This window comes from Gigantopelta aegis, chromosome 9 (genome assembly GCF_016097555.1).
Source record: "Gigantopelta aegis isolate Gae_Host chromosome 9, Gae_host_genome, whole genome shotgun sequence".
Classification (NCBI taxonomy): domain Eukaryota; kingdom Metazoa; phylum Mollusca; class Gastropoda; order Neomphalida; family Peltospiridae; genus Gigantopelta; species Gigantopelta aegis.
This window is the reverse complement of record NC_054707.1, coordinates 2,689,699-2,697,933: the sequence shown is the minus strand read 5'-3', so window position 1 is coordinate 2,697,933 and position 8,235 is coordinate 2,689,699.

Here is an 8,235-nt window from a genome sequence, read left to right as displayed (position 1 = left end):
ATACGGCCACCTTATTCAATTCTTAAAGCGACAAGCCATAGTTTTTAAACGTTACAACATATTTTTCACTATTAGAACCGTTTATGATTACTGAAATCAAACATTACTTATATTTTATTCTTTAGATGATCCATTTCCGAAATACCGAAGTGTTTCTGGTCATCCTGGTGTTTCTAATACCAAAAAAAAAAGAACTTTTCCCCCCAAATGTTTAAAAACGCACATGCGTCTGAGAAGTAGCGGTTTATTGATTCGAGTTCTAGTCTATTTTTAAGGATATTTCCCGTTTAAACATCACAGACTCTTTTTTCACTCTATCGCAACATTATCCAAATAAGTTACAGGTTTGTAAATTAAGTAAACTTAGTGTCCAACTAGGGTCTGCACTTTTAACTTTCATTTTGAGCACAGCGTACTAATTAGGCCTACATTTGTTGGGCTGGCCCGACATTTAAGTGAACCACGCGTTTCAGAAACGATTTGTAGGCACGACAAAGGCGTAGCGCCCATTACGCACAGTACGCATGTACGTAATGCAAAAAAAAAATCCGGGATAAGGTCGAGGCTGTCTGTAATTGACCTAAAAAAATCCTTTTAAAATTGACTCGAAAAAGATAGAAAAAAATGCCTCAGGAAAGGCTCAGAATGCATCTACAGGCGTCATGACTTTTAAAATGTTCACGGGGGAAGCCCCCCCCCCCCCCCCCCGAATCCCCCCGCTAAACATTTGTCAGTTCTGATACAGATCTACCGACTGAAAGAAAAATCATATCAAAGAACAGTTACTCAATATACATGTGGGACCTACAGCCCAAAGTTCATATATATACTAAGTATTCTCTAGCCAAACAATATCGGTCGTTGTCGTTAACAAGGTCATTGTTCCACATGGGCTGTAATCAGTAGGTCTATAGGTACCATTATGTTAACAGGGGCGGATGCAGGATGTTGCTAGGGAGGGTGTGCAACGTTTAAAAAGGCCTTTTTACAGTATTCGGTGACATGTTGCAACGTTTAAAAAGGGCAACAGCATTCAAAAGTACACCTCTAACATGCATTCAGCTATATTGTAAACTCCCTCAGTGTAATCTAGTGGTGTCGTTAAACAAAACAAACTTCTACTTCTTCCCTCAGAAACACCAAGTTGACTAAGATAAGTTCTTCACTAAAAATATTTTTAAAAATTTCATTGTATTCATTTGCTGACCACTGGATTTTTCGAAGTACATGTACTTCAAAATTTGGGTTGGGTAGGTGACGTGTGGGTGCATATCCTCAGCACCCTCCTCCAGGATCCGCGCCTGGTTAATGAAACCTGTGAATATCTTTTGTCTTCAACTATACAGTACTAGTATGTCCCATGTGCCTCTGCGATACAAATGTTAATATTTCCTTTGTCAGAAATGGGAAAGGCGCCTCTACCGACCACGTGTTCCAAGGCGACGGAAGAACAGACTCCGACCAATCGGAAAGAGTATTAGAAGGAAGAATCGAAGCCGGAGCAACAGAATTACAAGCAGACGCAAATTTAACAGGAAACCTAAGTGAGATTATTTTAATATAAAACTTTTATTATTTTACTTTGTCCATGCTCTGCAATGGCATCATTAAAGACGTTTGCTTTTGTATTTAACTAGTACAGTTTGTAACTAATACTAGTATTTAATTTATTCAAAGAAAATAATAGCCGTAAGTAGACGAATGCATGAATAAATAAATAAATAAATAAATAAATAAAAAATTAATTAATTAATTAATTAACCAAAAGGAAATTAGTTTACTCATTTGTACCCCTGACATCTTCCCAGTGAAACGCTTGCATTTCTTAATTTCTCACTAAATCAAATATAATGGATGTTTATCAAAGACTATTTTACAAAACTTTCTGTACAAATTTTGCTTTCTGAACTGGTAAGTAAAATGTCAAATAGAAAGACATAATACGCTTGGTATGAACAGTTTATTTGTTTTTCTTCGTAGTTGACAATAATTTATTTACATGGTAGTAAAAATGTAAGTGCACTAGCTCTGTTCATTAGTTTATCTTTCTGGGTTGCATGCATGCCGTGAATCCCGCCTATATGTGTCACGTCGACAGAGTAAAGCAATAAATTAAATCCTTGGCATGCAAAAAAAAGAAGAAGAAAAAAGTCCTCTTTTGTTTCTCCGTACTCAGGGATGGCTAACTTAAAACATGTTTATTTGTTTGTAAGCCCGTAGGAACCGAGTGTGTGTGCCCTGCTAGTGCTCCCCCCCCCCCCCCACCTACGAGACTGTCATCTTCCACTAGATGTTATGCTCCCCTCCAACTACCACCAATCCTAACTATCGTTCATACAGGCCTGACTGGGTTACTTTACCTTCTCGGTAACATTATTTAACTGTCTGTTCTTTCAGAAAGGAGGTTTCGAGATACGAACAGAACAGGCGACAAGCGACCAGGTTTTAGAGACGAGTGTGTGGTGGACAGGACGGTATGAACACGTGCTGGTGTTTTGGAATGTACTACATGGACGTATTATAAGTTATTATTACACTACTGACGTTTCTAACCTGGTTACAATGCAGTTGGCGAGTTATGGTTACCAGAAAATCTGTAACATTCCACAGACCACTGCAGATCATCTAGTGAAGTAAAATTTCTTTTGTTTAAAGACACCACTAGAGCACATTGACTTATTGATCATCAGCTATTGGATGTCAGACATTTGGTATTTTGACATAGTTTTAGAGAGGAAACCCACTACATTTTCCATTAGTAGCAAGGTATCTTTTATATGCACCACCCGAAAGACAGGATAGCACATACCATGGCCTTTGATATACCAGTTGTGGTGTACTAGCTGAATGGAGATCTATCTCAAACCAACGGTGCATCAAGCGAGTAGTTTTCCACTGGGCTACACCCTGCCCCCAGTCAATATCTAGAGCATTTACCTGAGTTGATTTGGCTGCAGGATCGAGTCTTCTCAGTGGACCCATTCACTAATTGATTTTCCCCCATCTTAACCATTACTCCACGACTGGTATATCAAAGGCCGTTGTATGTGCTATTCTGTCTATGGAAAAGTGTATATACAGGATCCGTTACTGCTGATATAAAATGTAGCAGTTTTCATTTAAGACTGTGTAATGTTTAGAATTATTAAATGTTTGACATCCAGTACTAACTGACGATTAATAAATCAATGTGTTCTAGTGGTGTCATTAAACAAAACAAACTTTAATTATAAACTTCAACTTTCTTGTCTGGTTGCAGACCGTCCACGACTATGTTCCCATAAAACCTGTCACTGGTCTGCACCACTCGCAGGCGATTTGCGTCATATTACTGATTTGACTGGACCCAGGATTCAGTATGTTGTACAGTAGAAGTAAGTCCAGCCATCTGAATGTAAATGTAAATTGTCATGGACTGGGTGGATATTCCATTACATCGTGTGCTGTTTTCCTAACGTGTGTTAATCATATCTAACATTTAGTAACATGTTTCTGTGTTTTAACATCACCAAAACCAGTGTATTATATAGGGGCGGATCCATGATTTTCTTGGGAGGGTGGGTGCAACTTCAAAAAGTTGCTAAAGTGCACGGACAGTATTACAGAATACGTCAACATGCATTGTACCGGGTGATTACAAATAAATAATATAATTTTTTTTTTTTTTTTAAAGTCCCACATTTAAAACTGAATAGTGAAAAAAGTATGCAGTGCAGAACATTGACCTATTGCAAAATAATAGTTAATTATTTTATGTTGATGGTAACATTTTAATTTTTATGTATAGTTTGCTTTTAAAGTGGCGCTTGATACAAAACATAATTTTTACAAATTCTACATCCATGAGAACCTTCTCCTCATTTCCTGTACGTAGTAAACACGACGGTCAACTCATCGGCACGTCATTTTGTTTTCCGACAGACCAAAGTTTTTTTTCCCCAAGGATGAAAAACACTTTTTTTGTTTCTTTGAGTTATTTTTGCTTCCCAACATTTCGAGCCATCATTTTTTAAGGTGTTCTACAGCTGTTGATTGAGGGGGTGAGGAAATAAAGTTCTGGGGAGGGTCTGGTAGAAGAAATAGAAATAGAAGAAATAATTTTAGTATAAATTTGATGTTGAATAGCTTACCAGTGGTGTATCATTTTGACTACTTTTTGTACCATGCACCATTTTGGAAGTAAGCAATGTATCCAGATTTTACCATCATGACTCAACATAATAAACTTCTTTTGTGAAAAATTGTAATATTCTCCTTTGAATACATATACCGATATTAAACTTCAAAAAGTCTTTCTTTCTGTCTTTTTTATGCTTTTTTTTTTTTTTTTTTTTTTTTTTTTTTCAATCACCGAATATATTGGCAATCTTCCAAACAAATTAATTGTATTCATCCTCTAAAAGCAATATTTTCGGAGTACTTCGTGGCTCTGGGGTGGGATGGGTGTGTAAAGCCACAGCACCCTCTCCTGGTTGGATCCGCGCCTGGTTTTGCATTTTACGGTCGTGGAACTGATTGTGATTTATTTGCTTTGTTATTAATACACGAACATTTTATGAACAGCTTTTGTTTTCGTTTGTGAATATGTTATGACAAATATATGTTAGAGTTACGAGTGTTTCATAACATGCATGTTAAATACCATCAGGTAATTGCGGGTTAGATTCGTTCATATTCGAATGTAAATAAGGTCTGTCGTAAAACTAAACAATATTTGTTATTTCATATTACGAATGTTTGCACATACGACATATACAAACACAAATATTTACTTAAAGTATATTCTTGTGTGCGGTTTCTGCCATATTTTATTTATTTGAACAAAGGGAACACGGAATTTCCGTAATATTGTATTACATACATGTATGTATCTAAAACGAATAATGTGTACTATAACTGCGTGCTATCTTTGGGGTTAAAGCAGAATCCCCGTTCATCATCGAAAAATATTGCTATGATAATGGTATAAGAAAGAAAACTTTATCTTAGTTGTTTATTTTAACTAAATAGTATGGGCGTAGGGGGAGGGGGCTCCCCATATTCTGAAGATTAACCTTTGCCCACACCCCACCATCAGTCAAAAGTCGAATTAATATATAGTTGCCCCTATGGTTACTGACATCTTCCGACGCCTATGTCAAATTACATTCTTATTGACGTCTTCGTTATGTCCAGTTTCGTTTGATTATTAATATTACACAGAAAGTGTATGTTGTTGTTGGTACATTTTTAGGTGTATTTTTAAGATATTTAATCTTTTCTTTAAAACTGTGACCTCAGTTATTCGGCAGAGTACAAACAAATCGAGGCAACTGAATGGGGGGTTTTTTTGTGGGGTTTTTTGTTGTTGTTTTTACCGTTAACTTTCATATTACTTCAAATATATTCGTTAAATTATTAATTTTGTCAAATGTAACGTGTTCTGTACATTGTATAGTCCTGCTCAATTGTTTAGACTCTTTAAGTTTTTTTGCAAATGTTACGTTTAATTCCTATTCTTCAATCCTTGTTTTCTTTACATTTGCATGAAAACAAAGCCAAACTACGACAGGTTTTATATACAATTCATCATCTAAAATGCACAAAGTTCACTTATTTCCATTTTACAAAAATCTATGTATGTTGTGAATGCAATTTCGTTCTCCTATAAATAACTAATGCTAAACAATTGAACAGGACTATAGTAGCTCAAAATTAAATTTATGTGAAATTATAGTTTTAAAAAAAGGCCGGGGCCTGGAAAAACTAGGGTATGCAGTTTTAAACTTTACATGTAATCGATCATCCTTATTTTAGTTTTCTTCTATTTAAGTTCATTCACTCGATTATTGCATACATGTACAGGCGCAGAGCCAGGGGGAAGCGCAGCTGGTGGAAGAGCTCTTTTTTTTAAAGCTACGTCATATATATATATATATATATATATATATATATATATACGGTATTTGAAAAAAAAAAAAAAAATAATAAATAAATATAAATCAAATGAAACCCCTCATATCATAAACCCATTGATCAGCGCCTGCTGTATGTTCTATCGAGTTATGAGTGTTCACGCATTCTGAAAAAAAGAAAAGAAGAAGAAGAAACAAGTTCCGTCCCTGCTAAGTCAAAATGGGGACATAACTCTTGATTCGCCCATTCTTTTAAAGCCTATGACATTACTTTTCACGCAGGGTAAAATGTTTTTGGTTATTACTTTTTTTTCTTTTTTTTTTTTAACTTTTAACGTACAAATTACTTACACTTAACTTAAATAATCAATTTGGTCAAATTCAACTGGATACTTGGACTGGTGTATCACGTTTTGTTATATTCGGCTTTTATTATTTCATCTTGTGTAATATAATAATAACCACAAATAACATGATGGATATAGTGTTGATTACTTATTGTTTGTTTCTACGTGTGTAAATCCCCATTATAACCCTACATGTGAAAAACGAGACGGTTGTGATAAGCGCTTTATTACAGTTATATTTTTGTTCTGTTTATTGCAATAAATATTTTGTACATTTTTCATTGTCTGTGTTGGTCTATCTTTTCTTAAATGTATTATTTATTTATTTTTTAAATCAGTGGGATTCTTGGATAAAGATAATCTTATTGTATAACGTTAATTACTTTCTCTGTTTACTTCTTCCTTTTTTTTTTTCTTCTTTTCTTCTTCTTCTTTTCTTCTCCTTCTTTTTCTTCTTCTCTTCTCCATTTTCTTCTTTTTCTCATCCTCCTCCTTTTTGTCTTCGTTTATCGTCTTCTTTTATAGGATCGTTTAATAATTGATTTTTAATCAATATAAATATAAAGATGAGTTGACCATTGTTTTTACTTGGTAGAGCGCTCCCTGAGGTGCAATAGCTCATATGATCGATTGCTCTTAAAGGATCCGACGTCCCAACCAGTACCTCACGACTGATACATCAAAGACCATGATTTAAACTGTGTTGTCTATGGGAAAGTGCATATAAAATATCTCTTACTGCTTTATCGTTAGTACGGCGGAGCAGGTGGGGGGGGGGGATGGGGGGGATTGAGGCTTTACCCCAAATAATTCTGAATAAAATATAGTATTGGTAGTAAATCTTAAAACAGGGTTGCATTTTACTTGTAGAATGCAGGAAATTGCATGTCAGAACATCAAGTTTTCAAAATTATACAGAAAAGCATACCCGAGAACCCCCCTAAAAATGGTGCTTTGCGTCCTCGATCTCAGTTACACCCCCCCCCCCCATGTCTACCTGCTACCGCCGTGTCTGGTTAGAAGTAGCCTATGTGACAGCAGCGGGTTTCTTCTCTCTCTCTCTCTCTCTCTCTCTCTCTCTCTGCCTCTCCCCTCTCTCTCTCCCCTCTCTCTCTCCCCTCCCCCCCCCACCGTCTCTCCATCTGCCTCTCCCCTACCCCTCTCTCCCTCTCTCTCTCTCTCTCTCTCTCTCTCTCTGTCTCTCTGTGTCTCTCTCGGGTGTCATTAAGCAAACTTTCCTTTTCTGGTATCGTCATAAGCGTCGAAATCGGGGATGGTTGGAGTGCGGCTCTCTCTCTCTCTCTCTCTCTCTCTCTCTCTCTCTCTCTCTCTCTCTCTCTCTCTCTCTCTCTCTCTCTCTCCCCCTCCCTACCTCTGCCTCTCCCCCTCCCTCCCTCCCTCCCTCTCTCTCTCTCTCTCTCTCTCTCTCTCTCTCTCTCTCTCTCTCTCTCTCTCTCTCTCTCTCTCTCTCTCTCTCTCTCTCTCTCTCTCTCTCTCTCTCGGGTGTCATTAAGCAAACTTTCCTTTTCTGGTATCGTCATAAGCGTCGAATCGGGGATGGTTGGAGTGCGGCTGGTAGTAGGAGATCTGGTCACTGCTCCCGCCCAACTCTAAAGATTATGCCAAATGCAAGTAGCTATTTTCAAATGGCGTTTATGTGAGTGCGTGCGTGTACATGTGTGTGTGCGTGTACGCGCTCTTATGTTTATCTGCTTATATTAAAACTTCCATTCTGTACCCTTTTCACAAGTTGGTTGATGAGCCCTTGGTCCCTTAAAATAATTCCTGGATCCACCCCAGTATACATTGCCCCAAAACCGCCCCATTCCAGATGAAAGGTGAATTAATATATTAAAGGCCCCTCCAAGTCACTGGAATATTTCGACATCTTTCATACTTTATAATTATTGATACATGTACATATATAAAGTGTGTCACGTATTGTTGACGGCTTCGGAAAAAGTATAACATGTGTCAGCGTTAACGAATAAAGC